Source organism: Chrysemys picta, chromosome 2 (assembly GCF_011386835.1).
Source record: "Chrysemys picta bellii isolate R12L10 chromosome 2, ASM1138683v2, whole genome shotgun sequence".
Lineage (NCBI taxonomy): Eukaryota > Metazoa > Chordata > Testudines > Emydidae > Chrysemys > Chrysemys picta.
The window spans coordinates 141,815,503-141,835,115 of record NC_088792.1 but is presented as its reverse complement, the minus strand read 5'-3'; the positions used below and the strand labels follow the sequence as shown (position 1 = coordinate 141,835,115).

Here is a 19,613-nt window from a genome sequence, read left to right as displayed (position 1 = left end):
GGCAAACCATGAGAGATTGTATAGCAGGAACATTACATTTGATATTTGAACAGTGATTTTTAATCAGTCTTTCCAATACCCGTAACATTACATGATATCTGAGCACTGAAATTGCAGTAGAACAGAGCTCTTGTCATGGTTTTAGCTGTAGCTGCTTGTTAAAGCTTAAGCAGTGCCTAAACTTTTACTTCTTGTAAAGGGCACTGTAAAAGATGCACAGCCAGAAAAGACACCTCCCTTCATTTCCCCTCCCCCGCACACACACACCACTTGTGCTAGTGGACAAAAAATAATATACGATTCAGCATTACTTTAGCTCACTCAATGACTTTGCCAATCGCGCTTCTGCAGGGTTTTGGAACTGAGGATTTAAGCAAGGAAGAAGTTCATCAATATGACTTCAGTAACGTGTATTCTGAAAACAAGGTGGCATTGAACCTGTGTGCATGTGTGACTGTGTCTGCATGAGTGACACCACTGAGAAAGGGCAAGAGGGTGGAGAAGCCACTTACTTGTCACAAGTGTAAACAAATAGTAATGCATTTCAGAGTCAGACTTTGTAATATAGTATGCATACTTTTTTTATATGTACTTTGTGGGCTAAATTGGGACTTTGGATACATCCCACTACAAGAGCAGTGATGCCCCATCAGTTTTCTCTTGCTCAGAGGAAAGTGCTGAAAAGGAAAGGTAAAATGAGCATGGACTTCAGTTAGCTCAGGTGATAGCATCACTGACTCTATTTAAGGTAGAGATTTTGTTCTTCATCCAGAACTCTAAACATAGCTTCAGTGTTTTAAAAGCTTTATTTTCTATGCTGCAGTCAATCAAATACAGTTGTCTGAAAACACAGTGAAGCTTTCCTTTCACAGAAATTGTTGTTCTCCTTTATGATAGTAAACACATGTCTTCAGGGGAGATATTAATCTAGTGTAAGTTTTTAATGTATATTTGGCATAGTGTCTATCTAGGTAGGGAAAAGGACACATTTAGAAAAAATAACCTGACTTTATCCAAAGCTAATGTACCCTGTTGGTGTTTACCACCTTAGAATATCACCGAGAATAATTAACTCAAGCTTTTCTTGGATATGCATTAAATAAATGTGTTATAGGATTTCAAGTCAAGATACGGTTCCCCTTCCACATGGCTGATCTACTTATATAAAGCATTGTGTCTGGTAGAATATTTTTATGCTTCCTGACTGGTTAAAATCCCCAGTGATCTTGCTGACTAGCACTAATGACTCACTTCCGGTTTCACTTCTGCTGTAAAAACCATCAAAAACCCATAAGCAGGAACATATGTATAGGTAACAAACAGATGGCACTCTTCTCTTTAGGTCAGTATTGATCCAGTGCACCAAGATGATGTTAGGGAGCACTGTGCTGCTGGAGATGGTGCCATCTTACAGATCAGAGACAGAATAAAATTCCTGATCACTTGCAGATGTTAAAGATCCTTTGGGACTTTAGAAGAGTAGGAGTGTTGACCCTGGTATTCTGGCAAGATGCCAACTTGGGTAATTATGTTCTACCCATATTAATTCCCTGGGCAATTTCATACAATATTCTTTAGTTCCTAAACTAGAACTATGCTGTGATTCTGTCTCGAGCAGTTTACTATCAAGTCCAAAATGAAGTGTGTGTGTGTGTGTGTGTACATGTGTATGCCAAAAAATGTATGTGTACTATTACTGACTCATCTGAAGTATATAGTCAATTTGTCTAACTTAGTGAGGTTTGGGAGACAGTCTGCATTAGAAAAGGATTTTTTTTTTAAATATACATTGGCTTCAAGACTAAACTGGATAAGTTTATGGAGGGGATGGTATAATGGGATAGCCTAATTTTGGCAATTAATTCGTTTTTGACTACTAGCAGTAAATATGCCCAATGGCTTGTGATGGGATGTTAGATGGGGTGGGATCTGAGTTACTACAGAAAATTCTTTTCTGGGTGTCTGGCTGGTGAGTCTTGCCCACATGCTCAGGGTTTAGCTGATCGCCATATTTGGGATCGGGAAGGAATTTTCCTCCAGGGCAGATTGGCAGAAACCCTGGGGGTTTTTCGCCTTCCTCTGCAGCGTGGGGTACGGGTCACTTGCTGGAAGATTCTCTGCACCTTGAAGTCTTTAAACCATGATTTGAGGACTTCAATGGCTCAGACACAGGTTTGATACAGGAGTGGGTGGGTGAGATTCTGTGGTCTGTGTTGTGCAGAAAGACAGACTAGATGATCATAATGGTCCCTTCTGACCTTAAAGTTTATGATTCTATGATTTTATGATTGACATTTTCCCTATCCTATTCTTTTCTCCTGATTTTAAAGTTATTTACTGGGTTTAGTGACAATCATTAATTTATTAAAAAAAAAGAAAAAGAAAAAAAGAAATTAATTTAAAAATTGGATTTGTCAAGCAGGTGGTTTTGGATTTCAGCTGTATGTAATATTTAACCTCCTTCAGAATCTAATGAATAGGGTTTAATGGACATGAAAAGGTATGTTTCAGTTCCCTAAAATCCTACTTTGATTAAGAATTAGTATTCCGTTAATGTGGTTGTGGCATTGAACTTACCGGGCATGATCAATGTTCTGAACAGACCACATCAAACTGGAGAGGTACCAATAAGTCGTTGTCTCTCTCTCTCTCTCTCTCTCTCTCTCTCTCTCTCTCTCTCTCTCTCACACACACACACACACACACACACACACACACACACACACACACACACACAGCAAGAAGGCCTACACTAGATTAGCTATAATGACACACTGAACATGGGGGTGGAGACTGACAAGAAACAAAGGGGTGGTGGGAAGAGGTAACAAGCAAATCAATAAAATATATTCTGTTCATAGTGTTGGACACCCACTATGTGATATACATAAATGATTCAAAGGAAATAGTAGTGCATACAGTAGTTTACATAATCCAAAGTCTTAAAAAACAGCTAGAATTTGGTTTGAGACTTTAGTGGGAGACAGATGTCAGCAATGTAGAAGCTTAAAGGAAAGGGAGTATGGTCTAGTGATAACAATAAGAGTCAGGACTCTTGGATTCTGTTCCAGATTCTGCCATCGATTTGCTGTGTGAACTTGGACAAGTCACATAGTCATAGAATGATAGAAATTTAGGACTGGAACAGACCTTAGTAGGTCATCTAGTCCAGTCCCCTGCACTGAGGCAGGATTAAATATTATCGAGAGACCCTCCCTAACAGGTGTTTGTCTAACCTGTTCTTATAAACCTCTAATGATGGAGAGTCCACAACCTTCTTAGGTAATTTGTTATAGTGCTTAACTACTTTTACAGTTAGGAAGCTTTTACTAATGTACAACCTAAAGCTCCCTTGCTGCAATGTAAGCCAATTACTTGTCCTGTCCTGAGTGGTTAAGGAGAACATTTTATCAATCTCTTCTTTATAACAACCTTTCATGTACTTCAAGATTATTATCATGTCTCCCCTCAGTCTTCTCTGCTCCAGACTAAACAAACCCATTATTTTCCATCTTTCCTCGAAGATCATGTTTTCTAGGTCTTTAATCATTTTTGTTGCTCTCCTCTGGCCTTTCTCCAATTTGTCCACATCTTTCCCAAAATGTGATACCCAGAATGGGACATGGTGCTCCAGTTGAGGCCTTATCAGTGCTGAGTAGAGTGGAAGAATTATAACTCTCCTGCTCAGACAGTCTAGAATGATGTTTTTCCTTTTTTGTTGTTGTTGAACAATATGACACTATTGACTCATATTTAGTTTGTGATCCACTGTAACCTCCAGATCCTTTTCTGCAGTACTCCTTCAAAGGCAGTCCTTTCCCAATTTGCATTTGTGCAATTGATTTTTCCTTCCTAAGTGTAGTACTTTGTATTTTTCCTTATTATTGTCCGTAATCTCACGTGTTGTCCTTAATCTTTCTATGCCTTAGTTTCTTCATCTATAAAATGAATATAAATAATATGTAAATATTTAATAGGGATTCCCTGATGCTTAATTATGGAGTGTAAGCAGCTTCAAAATTAAGGTTGCAATTCAGTTTCCATTATAAGCCCAATTTTACCCTCCACTTCTACCCAATGAAGGAATACGGGCCACAAAATTGGTGGATTTAGGTCTGGGACTGAAGATTTCCCCCCCAAATGTGAAGAGACATGGAAAAGGTTAATTCATGTTCAAAAAATAGGTGTTCCCCAAAATACTAAAAATGTAATTTTTTTACCACCTTTGGGACAAAGCAAAGAGAAGAAGAGAAAACATAGTTTCCTGGATTCCCCTCACTGAAGAGTAGTTAACATGGCCAAAGATTACTTGATTACAGTCAAATCATAGGTGCCGACTCCATGGGTGTTCTGGGGCTGGAGCACCTATAGGGAAAATTTAGTGGGTGCTCTGCATCCACCAGCAGCCAAGATTGAGGAGATGTTGCCAGTAGAGCAGGAAAGCAGTGGAGAAGGAAAGAGGGGAGAAGCAGAGTGAGAGTAAAAGTATGGAAAGGAAAAGTATGATGTGTTGGTGGTAGGATTGCCAACTTTCTAATTGCACAAAACTGAACACCTAACCCCATCCCATCCCGAGGCCTTGCCCCCGCTCACTACATTCCCCCTCCCTCGGTGGCTTGCTCTCCCCCACCCTCAATCACTTTAACTGGGCCGGGGCAGGGGGTTGGGGTGTGGGAGGGGGTGAGGGCTCTAAATGAGGGTGCGGGCTCTGGAGTGGGGTCAGGGATGAGGTGTTTGGGGTGCAGAAGAGGGCTCTAGCTTTGGGTGTGGCTCAGGCGTGGGGCAAGGGGTTGGGGATCGGGGTTGGGGTGTGTGCTTACCTTCGGTGACTACCAGTCAGAGGCGCAGCGGGGCTAAGGCAGGCTGCCTGCCTATCCTGGCTCCATGCTATGCCCCAAAAGCAGCAAGCAGGTCCGGCTCCTAGGTGGGGGGTGGGCAGGAGGCTCCATGGTGTGTGCTGCTCTCACTCACAGGCACCCCCCCCCAGCTCCCATTGGCCATGAACCAGCCAATGGGAGTGCGGAGCCAGTGCTCGGGCAGTGTGCGGAGCCCATGGCCCCCATGCCTAGGAGACAGAGCTTCTGGGGCGCACTGTGGTGCCCCAGGACAGGTAGGGACTAACCTGCCTTAATGCCACAGCACTGCTGAGCAGGCTTTTAATGGCCCAATTGGTGGTGCTGACCAGAGCCTCCAGGGTCCCTTTTCAACCAGATGTTCCAGTCGAAAACCGGACACCTGGTCACCCTAGCTGGTGGTAGATCAGAAGATTAACAAAGAAATGAATGGTTTATGTTAAATTAAAGCTTTAAAAAGTGCAAAGAAAATAATAATTATTATTACAAATGTAACATGAAGCAAGTTGATACTGTACTTTATTAGTTAATTGATGTATGATGTAGCAACACTTGCAAGTCTCCAAAGTTAGTGTTATGAAAATGGATATAAAAATGATTGAGCTCTCCAGAGGTAATGTTTTTGCATTGCATTAGTTATACTGACGTACATGTTTGCTGGAATGAAAGAAACTAGAAATTTTTGGTTGTTTTGCTTCTATTGGGCAGAGTTAAGGTTGTGGCTGCTACTGCATGAAAATTAAAGTCTTGTTTAAGAAGCACAACCTTAATTGCTAATCTCTGGCTTTTTGATAGATATTTGCTTTTTCTAAACACAGATATTCTTGAAAGATATGATAAAACATATTTTTTGTCTTTACTCAACTTTAACTCCAGGTTAAGTAAATTTTTATCTGTGAATTAATTAATGTTTTAGAACACTTAGAGATTTTTGGATATGAAACAGAAGCATCATTACTTTTGTCAAATTTTAAAGCGAATCAGCAAGCAGGAGCCAAGAAAAGGCTGCAGGTTTTCTGTGGCGATGGTTTCAAACAAAACTGGGCTAGTTGGCAGACGTTAACTGTAGTTTGTAGTATTTCTAAAGCCCAGTTAATTATAACTACAGGATTTGAGTTTCTTCCATGCCTTTTGCTATTTCATTTGACTGACAATTTCACCCATATTATTTGTATCTTATAAACTCAGTCTCTGCTTTAGGTCCATTACTCTACTAGGCAGCTGCAACAGAGGAAAAATAGATTAGAGATAGGGGATTTTCTCTAGGCAGCATTCCTATTAGAGGGTTATATGTTTTCATTTTGCGAGGTCACTAGTGATTTTTCACTGGTGCAGCACATACTGTATAATTTCACAATGAATGATCATTAATATACTCATTCTTTAACTGAAAATACATTGGTGGAGGGGAGAAGAGAGTATCAGCTTTTAAAAAATGCAATGATAATGCCGCTAAGAACAGGGTGTTTGTTACTAGTAAACTAGGGTTACCATATTTCAGCAAGCAAAAAAGAGGACGGGAGGAGCCCCGCCCTAGCCCCGCCCCTACCCCTCCCACTTCCCGCCCCCCCAGAATCCCCAACCCTCCCCCCGTTCCTTGTCCCCTGACTGCCCCCTCCTGGGACCCCCTGCCCCTAACTGCCCCCCAGGACTCCACTCCCTATCTAAGCCTCCCTGCCTCTTGTCCCCTGACTGCCCCAACCCTTATCCACAACCCCACCCCCAGACAGACCCCTGGGACTCCCACGCCCCATCCAACCACTCCCCACCCCCTGACAGCCCCCCCCCAGAACTCCCAACCCATCTAAACCCCTCTGCTCCCTGTCCCCTGACTGCTCCGATCCCTCTCCCCACTCCTGTCCCCTGACAGCTCCCCCCCAGAACTCTCAGCCCCCCACCCCGCTCCTTGTCCCCTGACTGCCCCCTCCTGGGACCCCTGTTCCTAACTGCCCTCCAGAACCCCACCCCCTACCTAAGACTCCCTGTTCCTTGTCCCCTAACTGCCCCTTCCTAAGACCCCTCCAACTGCCCCCCAGGACCCTACCCCCTACCTGTACCCTGACTGCCCAAAACTTTCTCCACTCCCCCCAAAAAGCCCCCCCCCGTTTCTTGACTGCCACCTCCAGAACCTTCCTGCCCCCTGGCCCCCTTACCCTGCTGCTCAGAACAGGGTGTTGGGCTCTGTGCGAGCCGGACACGTGGCTGAGCTCCCCAGCACAACAAAACCCGGTCCCTGGCCCTGCACAACAAAACCCGGTCCCTGGCCCGGACCGGGCTGCAGGGGAGAGCTGCCCTTGTATCAGCACAAAGTGCTCTCGCTCCTGTTTTGCTACGCTGCATGGCAGAAACCGCTCCCAGTTGCAAAAGGGGAGGGCTGCACTTCGTGCTGATACACTTGCTCAGAATGCAGGGCGGATCCGGCTCCTCTACAGCTGCTCCGGAGTCCAGCCCGGGACTTTCCTGCAGCCCCTCCCAGCCGCTCGCTCTGCTCTGCCGGGGGAGGGGGGAAATCCCGGACATTGTGAGTGCTTTACAAATTCCCCCCGGACGCTATTTTTAGTACAAAAAGGAGGACATGTCCGGGTAAATCCGGACGAATGGTAACCCTAAGTAAACACATTTATATAAGGTACTGCTTACAGCAGGGCTGGCTCCAGGCACCAGCTTGCCAAGCAGGTGCTTGGGGCGGCACGTCCAGCTATTCGGCGGCAATTCGGCGGACGGTCCCTCACTCCCGCTCGGAGCAAAGGACCTCCCGCCGAATTGCCGCCGCAGATCGCGATCGCAGTTTTTTGTTTTGTTTTGTTTTTTGCGCCGCTTGGGGCAGCAAAAACCCTGGAGCCGGCCCTGGCTTACAGTGTGTAGCTCAATAATGATCTCTTTCTCAGAATGTTTAAAAAAAGTCCAATATGTTTATTTTCAAAGAAGGAAACTTTTATCTTCACAGTTACTCTAAATGATTTTATCTAAAAAAAGTAATTAAATGACTGGATCACTTAACCTAGTGGCAATGTTATATAATACAATGCAGGAGACTGGGATTTGAATCTTGTATCACTCAAGTCTCTTTCTCCTTGCAAAGACTGAGAGAACTATGAATTGAAATTCTTTGCCCCAAGAGACAGTGCATGTCTTACGTTTCACAACAGCAGCGCCATTGGTTGATAATGGAGTAGCACTTGTAGCCATAAAGGGGATTTTTTAACTTTGAAAAAAATAAATGTTGCTTCCAGATCCCCTAAGCTGAAAGAATTGAGGTGACAATGTAGGGCAATGAAGGTTAAAGCAGGGAATAATGGATACATCCTCAGGGTTTAATCAGGAACCTGGAGGAAAATTTGAGAGGGGGAAAAATTAAAACAATTAAATATCAGACTACCACTCAATTCCTGTGGCTGTTTGGAATGTGTGGACTGTTTTGACATTTTAGTTTTAGTTGTAGAAATAAGTTTGCTTCCATTTTCAGCTTTCCTTACTGGGTGAAATTCTGCCCTCCACTGCATTCAAGTAACTCTTTCAATGTGGCTACAAGAGTGTGAGTACAGAATGTGCCCCCTTTTGTTTAATTGTATCATGTCCTGTGACTTTTTAAAAGAACACTTAAAAAAGAAAAGAAAAACAAAAGAGTTGTGTTGTTTGATAAATGAGGGACATTCCAGCTAGTGCAGAAGACTAAGTTGTGTTTTTATACAATACATTTTATCCATAACAATAGATCCAATTTTGCTGGAGGAGCATGAAAAAAGTTGATTATACTTGGATGAACTATTTTTGTTTTGTTTTAACATTTCTTGGTAAATATAACAGGATACAGATATATAAATATCTAGGTAGCAGTCACACTGATTGACATTCATTCTGTGTGTGTGTGTGTGTGTGTGTGTGTGTGTGTGTGTGTGTGTGTGTATAGAGTGTATATCCTGCTGAAAGAAAGCTGGCTACTATGGCTTGTCCTGTAGTGAGAAAGATTTCATTTGATTCTAAGAAGGTATTTTTAACACTGATATATGGCATTAGCACTATGGAAGTGCTGACTCTTCTAAGTGTAAAATCTTGGCTTTCAGGAAAGGTGAAATAAACTAGGGCACATGAGCAGCACCATAGCATGTTATCTAACTGACTGAGGAAAATGCCAATATTTAAAAATAAAGAAGAAAACTGTAATTTATAGCTACGTTACAATCCTGAATCATTACTTCTTTTATGTTTCAACTTTTGTTCTTGCTAATAAATAATAATTCTTATTACTGGAGTCACAGAAAAGCTACACATCATTTGTTATATGTAATTTTCACACACTTTGCTGATGAAGAGGACATACTCTACATGCATTTGTAATTAATTAAAACAAGATTTCTTGTATTCAGTTTAGAGATATTCAGCTTAGAGTTAAGCTATTCAGCTTAAAGTGATGTGACATATATTTGTATTTGTATGGTGCAAGGTGTAAAATAAATCACTTCAGTTAGCAATGTCTTCTGCAGTGACATGAGACAAGCTTCTTTTAAAAGCTACATTTTAAAAAGTTTTTTTTTTTAATTGTAAAATATCTAAAACCTTCTTTGAAAGCTGCTAAAGAAACATGGGGGCTGGATCTTTCACCCCCCAGGGGACTTCAGTGGGTATAGGACTGAGGCTTAAAATCCAGCACAGCTTTGTATAAGAAACCTTTATAGAGGGTTTGGAGGTGGGGACGTAGAGGACAATCAAATGTATGTAATATACTACATGCAGACATGGCAATTCTGATCACATTTTACTCCTTGTCCCAACAAATGTATTCCAACACATTTAAAAAAGAAAAAAGAAGGAAGGACCTCAGACTGACAACTTTCTTAGCTCGGTGAATAATGGAAATAATCATATAATATGGTTATTGTCCATGGGATTCTTCCAGATTATAAATCCATATTCTCCCTCTCTCTCCCTCACCTTGCAGCATTACTATCATAACTGCCACTGAACTGTTTTATACAGTACTGCTAACCTCAGTGCTGTTCAGCTGTGGAATGCTTTTAATACTACTGACCTTTGACAGATATTTTTGTTACCATTAAAACTTTCTTAATGTTTTCCTTTCATTATGGAAAAATCCTATGCAATTTAATAGAGATTTATATCCCTACTCTCTTATGTTTAGAGTTGCCAACCATCCTGGATTGGCCTGGACACTTCAGGAACAAAGATTAATCTTTAATTAAAGATGTCATGCGTCTGCTAAAAACTAGCTATACTTAAAGTTGCCAGGCACTTTCCTTTATGAAACTCTGTTCTCAGTTCCTGATAACTTTGCCAAGTTGCAACCATTTGGCTTGAAATTTACCATGTTGGGTGTCTGCCTCAGGTTTTATTTATTTATTTGTTTGTTTATTTGTGGCTGTTTTTTTAAGTTTCTGCCAAAAAAAAATGATTCAACTGTTTCAGAGAATGAGATTAGGGGAAAATACATTGTTTTGCCCAAGTTAAAAAAATTCTTAGAACCATTTCATTGATTAACTCTGGCCATTTTTCTATTTTTGTTTAACTCGAAATACCACATTTTTAATTATTTTTTTTTTTAAATATTCATTTTCCCCATTTTCTCTCTGAGCCTTTCTTTTTGGTGAGTACTGGAGAAGGGGGGAAAACAAGGGGGAAATGAAAGAAAATATGAGGATAGGAAATGGTTTCTGAAAACTAAAAACAAAACATTCCAATAAATAAATAAATTAATAAAAACAGTTACAATTTTGGACCATTCTACCTGTAATACAGCCTGTCTCCCCATGAATTAGTCAATTCCCCTCTCCCCTAAACAGCCCAGCACCAATTGTGCCTCCCAACCACACCTGTTCAGATTCTGCTCCTGCTCCTGCTTCTGAGTCTCCTGACAGGGGGAGGGATAGCTCAGTGATTTGAGCATTGGCCTGCTAAACCCAGGGTTGTAAATTCAATCCTTGAGGGGGCCATTTAGGGATCGGAGGCAAAAATCTGTCTGGAGATTGGTCCTGCTTTGAGCAGTGGGTTGGACTGAGGTCCCTTCTATCCCTGATATTCTATGATGTCCTCCTCTGTTCTGGGCTTCTGCTTCCCTCATTCCTATCCTGAGTTTGGGTGAGGTCACTGGGTTGGGGCATCTGCCTGCCATGTCCCCCTCTGCCCAGTGTGTGGCAATCAAGAGGGAATTCCTTTATTTCCCTGGCTTTATTCCATCATGCTAGGCCACAGAGGGGGCAGAACTGGGCGATGGTAACTCAGATGAAGAGCAGCAAGGCTGAGCTCCTTGGGGCAATCCTGGTCCTTTCAGAGGGGCTGGAGGTTGGGAGGGAGCACTGCCTACTCCATGTGCTGAGGGATAAGAAAACACAGCAGTGTTTGAAGTTACTCTCGTTGGCTGCCTTTACCCAGGAGGTGGAGGAGTAGGGAAGGACAGCCAGTCATAGGGGATTTCCTTGAAAATGACTCTGAAAACCAGTGATCTACAGGGTCAACCCGTAAATTTAGCAGCCATGCAAATATCCCTTAAGCAACCAGAGTAGAAGAAAGCCTGCGTGAATGTGTAGGGCTTGTTGTGTGCCTGGATGGCCAATAAACTTGACCTTTGTTACACTAAGGTGAGTTCAGGTGAATACCAAGTTCCAGAATCTAATAATGGACCGATGTGCAACTGGAGTCAGGTTGGCTTGACTTGATAAATAACTAGTGTGTTTAATCAAAACCCAATCCCACATTCACATATATCTACATATTTTCTAGTTTTGAACTTAGACTAGAAAGGTTGCCATACACCTTTATAAAAAAAAAAAAGTGCATCCCATTCCTAGAACTGCAATGAGTTTCACTCCATAGGACCATCTGAATGCTAATTATCGCTCATTAAATTACAATGAGATCTTGCCTTATTCATTGTGGACCTTATTATATTTCATGAGTTTTGCAACTCTCCTGCAGAACAAAACTCAAGAATGCCTGTATGCCTATGTCCTATTTCAGTCGATGGCACTAGACATCCTATGACATGTGTACAAGCTTTCTGACACATTTGTAAGTATTTGCAATTGTTTTTAAAAACAGTACTTTTTACTTTTCTCAACTTTAGAAATGCCTACTAAAGTGCCTATCTCCAAATCTTTGCTGTTGCATTTTGGATCAGATGAAGAGTGTGGTTTTACAAATCAAATCCATTCAATAGACCTTGCTTTCACTCTTCAGTATATTCATTTAAAAGAATGTATGTGAATTGAGCATAATTTAGAGCTCATGTGAGACATCATTCATATTTAAACTTTTTTAACTTCAGATGTGTATACTTTGAACAGTGTTAATACAGATAAACAGTGACAACTAGACACCAGCCAGAGGAAAATTTAGTAACATTATTTATATAACCTGGATCCTCTGCACACCATATCAACACTTAATATAAACTTTTGGTCACTCAGCACCTCATTCTTTGCTTACTTCCTTGAAGGAATCTCAACCATAGCACCATCACCCCAGAGAGACAAAATAGTGCAGAATATTTGGAAATGTAGAAATTTTAGCAGAATTAAAACTAAAATAATAGCATTTTTTCTGTGTATTGCAGTTGGATATCCTCTAAGAAACTGAAGGTCTGCTTGATGTTCTTAATTTAAAAGTTGCACTTCTAGTAAATTCAGATAAACAGATGACTCTTTAAAGAAACTATTTTACCTTCTTTTAATGCCACTAGTGGGAGCTGCACACATAGGAACTAGCTCCTTGGCCCAGATTCTTGTTTCAGAATGGCCCCTTGGAGTCACAGGTGCTGATGCACCTTGATCAGCCCTAAGATCAAGGATCCTTAAAGGAAGTAGCTTGAAGATACATATGCCTGCTCCAGCTGTACTGAGTGTACTTTGTTGCAGCTGAAGATCTAGCCCATGGACTGATGGCAGTAGGTGGCACTTAGCTCCTGCCTATCTAGATATACAGCATACTCCACAAAAGGGACTTTTGTATGCATTTTTTGCAATGCTGCTCAGTGATCTAATGCAATATTCTTTTTTTTTTTAAAAGCAGGAATGGAAAGGATGAAAGACATGAAACAAAAAATTCAGTAAGGTAAAAAAAGAGGTGGTGTTTAAGATCAGAACAAAAGAACAGCCATACTGGGTGAGACCAATGGTCCATCTAGTCCAGTATCCTGTTTCCAAAAGTGGCCAATACCTGAGCTTCTGTGGCAGTGTACAAAATAGGGCATTTGTAGGAGTGATCCATCCCTCTCTTTCTCTCCTGGCTTCCGGCAGTCAGAGATTTAGGGTTGCCCAGAGCATGGGGTTGCATCCCTGACCATATTGGCTAATAGCCATTGATGGACCTATCCTCCATGAATATATCTAGTTCTTTTGTGAACCCAGTTATACTATTGACCATTGCAACATCACGTGCCAATGAGTTCAGATCAACTGGGTGTTGTGTTTAAAAGTACTTCCTTTTATTTTTTATCAAACTTGCTGCTTATTCATTTCATTGGGTAACCCCTGTTTTTTGTATTGTGGAAAATGGTAAATAACACTTTTTATTCACTTCTTCCACACCATTCATGATTTTTATAGACCTCTATTATGTCCCTCCTTACTCGTCTCTTTTCTAAGATGAACAGCCTTACTCTTTTTAGTCTCTCCTTGTGTGGAAGCCGTTCCATACCTTTCATCATCTTTATTACCCTTCTCTGGATCTTTTCCAGTTCCACTATATCCTTTTTGAGATGGGGCAACCAGAACTGCATATGGTATTCAGGGTGTGGGTGCACTATGGTTGTATATAGTGGCATTATGATATTTTCTGTCTTATTTTCTCTCTCTTTCCTAATAATATCTAACATTTTGTTAGTCATTTTGACTGCTGCTGAACCCATAGCTGAAGTTTTCAGAGAACTATCCATCGTCACTTCAAGATCTATTCCTTGAGAGGGAACAACTAATTTAGAACCAATCATTATATACCTATAGTTGGCATTATTTTTTCCAATATGCATTACTCTGCATTTATCAACATTGAATTTCATCTGTCATTTTGTTGCCCAGTCGTTCTGTTTTGTGAGATCCCTTTGTAACTCTTCACAGTCAGCTTTTACTTAACTGTATTGAATAATTTTGTATCATCTGCAAACTTTGTCACTTCTCTGTTCACTCCCTTTTTCAGATAATTAATTAATATGTTGAACAGCACAGGTCCCAGTACAGATCCTTGTGGGACACTGCTATTTATCTCTTTCCATTGTGAAAACTGACCATTTAGTCTTATTGTTTGTTACCTATCTTTTAATCTCTTACTGATCCATGAGAGGACCTTTACTCTTATCCCATGTCTATTTCGTTTCCTAAAGAGCCGTTGGTAAGGGAACTTGTCAAAAGCTTTCTGAAAATCCAAGCACACTATATAGACCTTGTTACAGGGTCCGCACAGGCTCTCCCACAATTGTGCCTGCACCCTGTGTTTAGGCTGGTTTAATAAAGAGTGTTCACTCCCTCTTTTGTTGAATCACCCCAGTGTCTTTATTTACAGTGCTTCTGCAGATCCCCCAACAGTTAGTGCCCCACAGACCCTCCCCAGGGTCTCCTGGCCCTTGAGGCTTCCTTATTGGCAAGGAGACAGCCCTCCTGTCTCCTCCCAGGCAAGCCTCCCCACTGAGGTTTGCCCAGGGCTTTTATAGCCCTCTCCTGCCCCAGCCCAGCTGTCACTACTTAGCCCAGCATGTTCCTCTGAGCCAGCCCTCCTTAGGGCTTGCAGCTGGGCTCCCTGCTGAGTACCTGCATCTCTACACCTGGCCTACTGGCCAGAGAGCAGGCTGTAGCCAGCATATTGGCAGGACTTTAAAGGGGTTTTACCCCTGCCCTGCCACTGACTTAATTATCTTTACCAACATGCTTTTTGACATCCTCGAAGAATTCTAATGGATTTTTTGTCCCATGCTGTTAGGTGCCTGGATCCATTCAGGTCTTTTTTGAATTTCAATGTAAATATTCCCTTTCCCCCTCCCACACCCATTCCTTAACACACACACATACACCCTTCTGGTGTTAACAGCATGTACTCTGAGGTGTAAATAACAATAAAAAATACACTATTCCTGAGATGTTTCAGAAATATTGTTATTGAGTGGTTTCCCTAGGGTCTTGTGAGTCTGGCATCTTAACATTTATTCAGTCTGATCCTCTACTGTTTGCACTTTTTCAGTCCAAAAAACCATATAACTCACTGCTGCCTACAGGCATGAGAGATTCATTTCTGTCTTACAAGCAAAATGAATAGATATTTTGAACTGCCTCCATTTTGTTTAAAGTTTGCCTTTGAAAGCTTAGCATGATGGATTTGAAATTTCCTTTCAGGCACCCTCCAATTTACTCCCATTATTTATATTTTAAGGTAATGCTACTCTCTTCTGTCATAGTTCCCTAAGTGCAATAGAGGACTGTTTAGCTGCTTTATGTAAGAGGCAAAACAACAAGTGAACTTTCCAGAAAGGAAATTCAGCTTCCTTTTCCCTCTACTGACGGTTCTATATAATCATGTTGTTGCTCTCAGTTTTGCCTTTTTTCCCCTTCTCCCTCCGTATAGTCCTCTGAATCCTCTGGTCTTATTGCTCCAATTATATTCCATTCTTGGATTTGCACCTTGAGATTTACTTCCTCTTAGAACACAAGTTCTCTAACTGGTACATTGTCCCTCTTCTCCTTCAAAATCATCTTTAAAACTGACTTTGGACTATCCTTACGTTCTCCTCTTCCCCAGTTATTTCTTCACCCTTTCATAAACTGATCTTCTAAATCTTGTCTTATCTATTTTATATTTAAGCTTTTGAGAACAGGTGTAAAGTCCAGCAGGTCTCAAATGTGCAGAGATGCTAGCTAGTGGCCAATGCCACGCTGCCACCCGGGAGTAGCTATAACTGCCTTGTATTCCACTATCCATGACATGCAGTGGACACAGACCACAGGAAGTCTCACTTTGAGGGGTCTGACAGGCAGCAGCCTCATAGCTCCCAAATGGGTCCCCACCCTTTAGAAACCCAAGGGGTGTTTCAGGAAGAGTCATGGTATTGGTGTGTTTCTCCTGTAGCTGCCATGACCATTCTGGCTCTTGAGTTCTTGGCTTTGACCTGATCCTGGAACTTGACTATAAACTCCTCTATTACTCTCAGCCTCAGGTTTGATGCCCTTGTCAGTGTCCTGACATTAGAGAACATGTCTTACTTATTTTTTAAAATAGACATGTAAATGCATGCCTCCACATAAAGTGTTTTATTAATAAATAGTGATGTACAGGGCAGACGGGGCTAGTAGGTACTACAGGGATCCCTGTTAGTCTAGGTCTTACTTAAAATCCTCAGTAATGATTTTAAAGTGGAAGGAAATACACAGGGGATAAATGTTCCAATTTTCTTACATTGGAAGTGTATGTATATGTCAAAAATGCCAAACAGAAGAGAATGTTTCAGAAATATGGACAGAAAGGAATGAAATAGAATTAATTTACGGTAATAAAAAAATGTGAGATGAGAATTAATCCAAAATACAAATAGTCAATGAGAAGGGGAAAAAAAACCAAAAATGTGGACAGCAGTAATCCTGTAAAAGGAGTAGTAGTGGAAAGCAAATAAGATCTAAGTTTGCAATGTGATATGGGAGCAAAATATCAATGTAGTTTAGGGCTGTTTATTGCAATACTTGACTTCACAGATAGTCCCTTTCCATATAACTTTGCTGTGACAATGTATGAGGGATTGTGTTCAGTTCTGGCCACCTTATGTTAATACATTTCTGATAATATCTGAAAGAATTCAGAAAAGAGAAAAATCCTCAGAAGACATGAGGAAACATTAAATAGAACTAATATGAATAGCTTGGTTAAAGTAAGACTAAGGGTGTATTGGAATCGGGGCGGGGGTGAAATTAGATATTTGCAGAGTGTACAAGACAAAGCAAGAAAGGAGCTGTTGTAGGTGAAACAAACATGTTTACTAGGATTTATGGGATAAAATTAAGAAGGAGAAAATTGAGTCTGGATTGAGTCAGATGGAATTTTCAGACAAGAAGCTCTGTTAGATTGTGGAATATTCTCTGAAGGAAAGCTATTGAAGCCTCATCACGTAGAACATTTAAACTCAACTGGATGAGGCACTAGAAAATCTACTTCTGGGGAAAAAAACATTTGCTGACAGAGGATTACAACTGTTTATTTTTTGTGGTTTTTTAATAATAGTACTATGTTCATTAGCAGAGCCACATTTTAAACATTGTTCCTGAGTTCATTGACTTTGGTATTTAGTAGTTTGATAATACCAGATATAAGGGAATGTGTAATGCTATATGTACAGCATATTATACAACCATTGTAGAAACCTCAAACAACTTCTAGCATTATTGTCTTCCAATAGCTATGTGCTATATAAAGTAAACAAATGGTCCTCTTTTTGTAGATGGATGCTGAAAACAGTATGGCCATTATAATTACCAACAAACAATCTCTTCATTAATTGGAATACATTTTAGACAGGATGATGTGTTTTATTTGTTTATGGTGGATTTTTTAATTTAAACTATCATGCTGTGTTTCTAATAGAAATTCTTAAAAAATATTTTGTTAAATTGATTTCATAATGGAATTTTAATATTTTAAAATTTCTTGATATTGAGTCTGAAATGTGTTTTTTGTCCAGTGAAAGGCTCAGCCTCTTCTTGGTAAAATTGTTTCATTTTATGATTTCTTAAGGGATATTTTCTCCCTCATATCAGGAGCATTATTGATTGTATCAGACTGTACCTGATGGCATCATAATTAATTTCAACTGCCAGAACAGGACAGCTGCTTCAAAGTAAGCAGATACCCATGTCTGTGTTTCTCAGATGCAGACAGAATCCCGCATCACTTTGGAGTATCTTCCAGATCTCGCAGTATCTTCCAGAGTCCCCTAATTCTGTTCCTCCCTCCCCCAACACACACCTATCTTCAGAAAATTTGATCTCATCTAGATAGAAATCAAATTAGAATGTGCTGTGTCCAGATAAAACTGATGAAAGAAAATTCATTTTCACTTTGTACCTGAAAGCACATTCTTTTCTATGACAGCCACATACCATCTGTTCAGCATTTATTACAGATTGCTGCCACTGGAGAAAGAGAAGGTGGGAGGCAGATTCACAGTTCTGTTTATATCTCATTACATTTTTTTTTCATCTTTTAAGGGTTAAAGATGCAAAATTAGCAGTGTAGTGACATTACAGTGTAAGATGTTTGATATTTCCCTCTGAAAACTATAGCCTTCACACCAGGAATCTTAACTGTAACCACATCCTAATGTAATTATTCCAAAGAAACTAAGCATGTTTGTCCTATACCATACGAACGCCCATACTGATCCATCTAGCCCAGTATCCTGTCTTCTGACAGTGGCCAATGTCAGATGCTTCAGAGGGAATGAACAGAACAGGCAATCGTTGAGTGATCTATCCCCTATCATTCACTCCCAGCTTCTGGCAAACAGAGGGACATTCAGAGCATGGGGTTGCATCCCTGACCATCTTGGCTAATAGCCATTGATTGATGGTCCTATTCTCCAGGAACTTACCTAGTTCTTTTTTGAACCCTGTTACAGTTTTGGCCTTCACAACATCCCTTGGTAACAAGTTCCACAGGTTCCCTGCTTGCAAGAAGAACATTTACCTGAGTTTGAGCTATGGTGACACTATTTGGTTTTAATGAGAGGCCCATAAGTAAAGCCCCCAGTTTTGGAGATTTGGGCTGAAATTTTCTAGTGTGGCTGACCAAAGTTAGAAATCTAAATCAAACTGGCCACCACTCTCATTAACTGTGCTGGGAGCTGTGTGCACTCAGCGTTTCTGAAATCAGGCCACTTTAATATGGGTGCCCACCTACGGTGCCTAACTTTGGGAAGTCAAATTTGAAAGTGTTGGCTTTAATATAAATGTGCTTTTAAATTTATGGATGGCTTTGCCTCTTGCAGAGTGTTCTCACTCTTGTCTAAAACAATCTAACTTTTTTCAAAATAAATGCTTTCACATTAGCTAGGTTTGGGTTTGTTTTTACCTATCCATCGAAGGACAATGTTGAGCATATCCTTGGGAGCATGTAGTATATTGTCTTCCCAGTTCAGCTACAACCACAAAAAAGGCTCTAAAAAAGAAAGATGCATGCAAATAAACATCAGACCTGCTACTGAAAACACTTATTCCAGAGCATAATGCTTGAAATGGAGAGGAGTTCCAGTAATGAGAACGGGACTAGAGAGTTAAGCACCCTCTGTGGGAATGAGCATTTCTAGGATAGGGCCGGAAATACCTTTTTATACTTTATTGACAGGGATGCTAGAAAATTCTAAAGTGACTAAAATTCTGTAGTGTGCTGAGGGAGTGGGTGGTACTTCCACACTCTGCCCTTCTTCACCTGTGTTTTCTAAACACTTAGAAGGAATCATTCTTCTTGGAATTCTTTCAAGGCTCTGTTTCTGAGCATCAAAAGTCTTACTGATACTGGAACCAGGCCACCAGAAGCTATGCTTACGATGGATGCTGCCAGCGTATCTATTACAGTTTTCTTGGCCAATGTGGCTGTACATTTTTTTGTCTTTTCTGAAAGACAAGCCAGGCAAAATGAGTTTATGATGATTTTAAACATGGTTGTTTCCAGCCTGGTCCTAGCTGTAGTGTGGACAAAGCCAAACATTCTTTTCTGTGGATCCCAGAAATGTAAACTTATTAAACTTTACTTATACAGGAGGATAAAAGTGATGTGTAA

At 40.7% G+C, this 19,613-nt stretch overlaps 1 protein-coding gene across 9 annotated transcripts in view; it reads left to right on the top strand.

The window, feature by feature from the left end:
- CDH18 (cadherin 18) overlaps positions 1-19,613 on the top strand; it is an 896,035-nt gene that overhangs the window by 496,346 nt on the left and 380,076 nt on the right. The window lies entirely within an intron of this gene.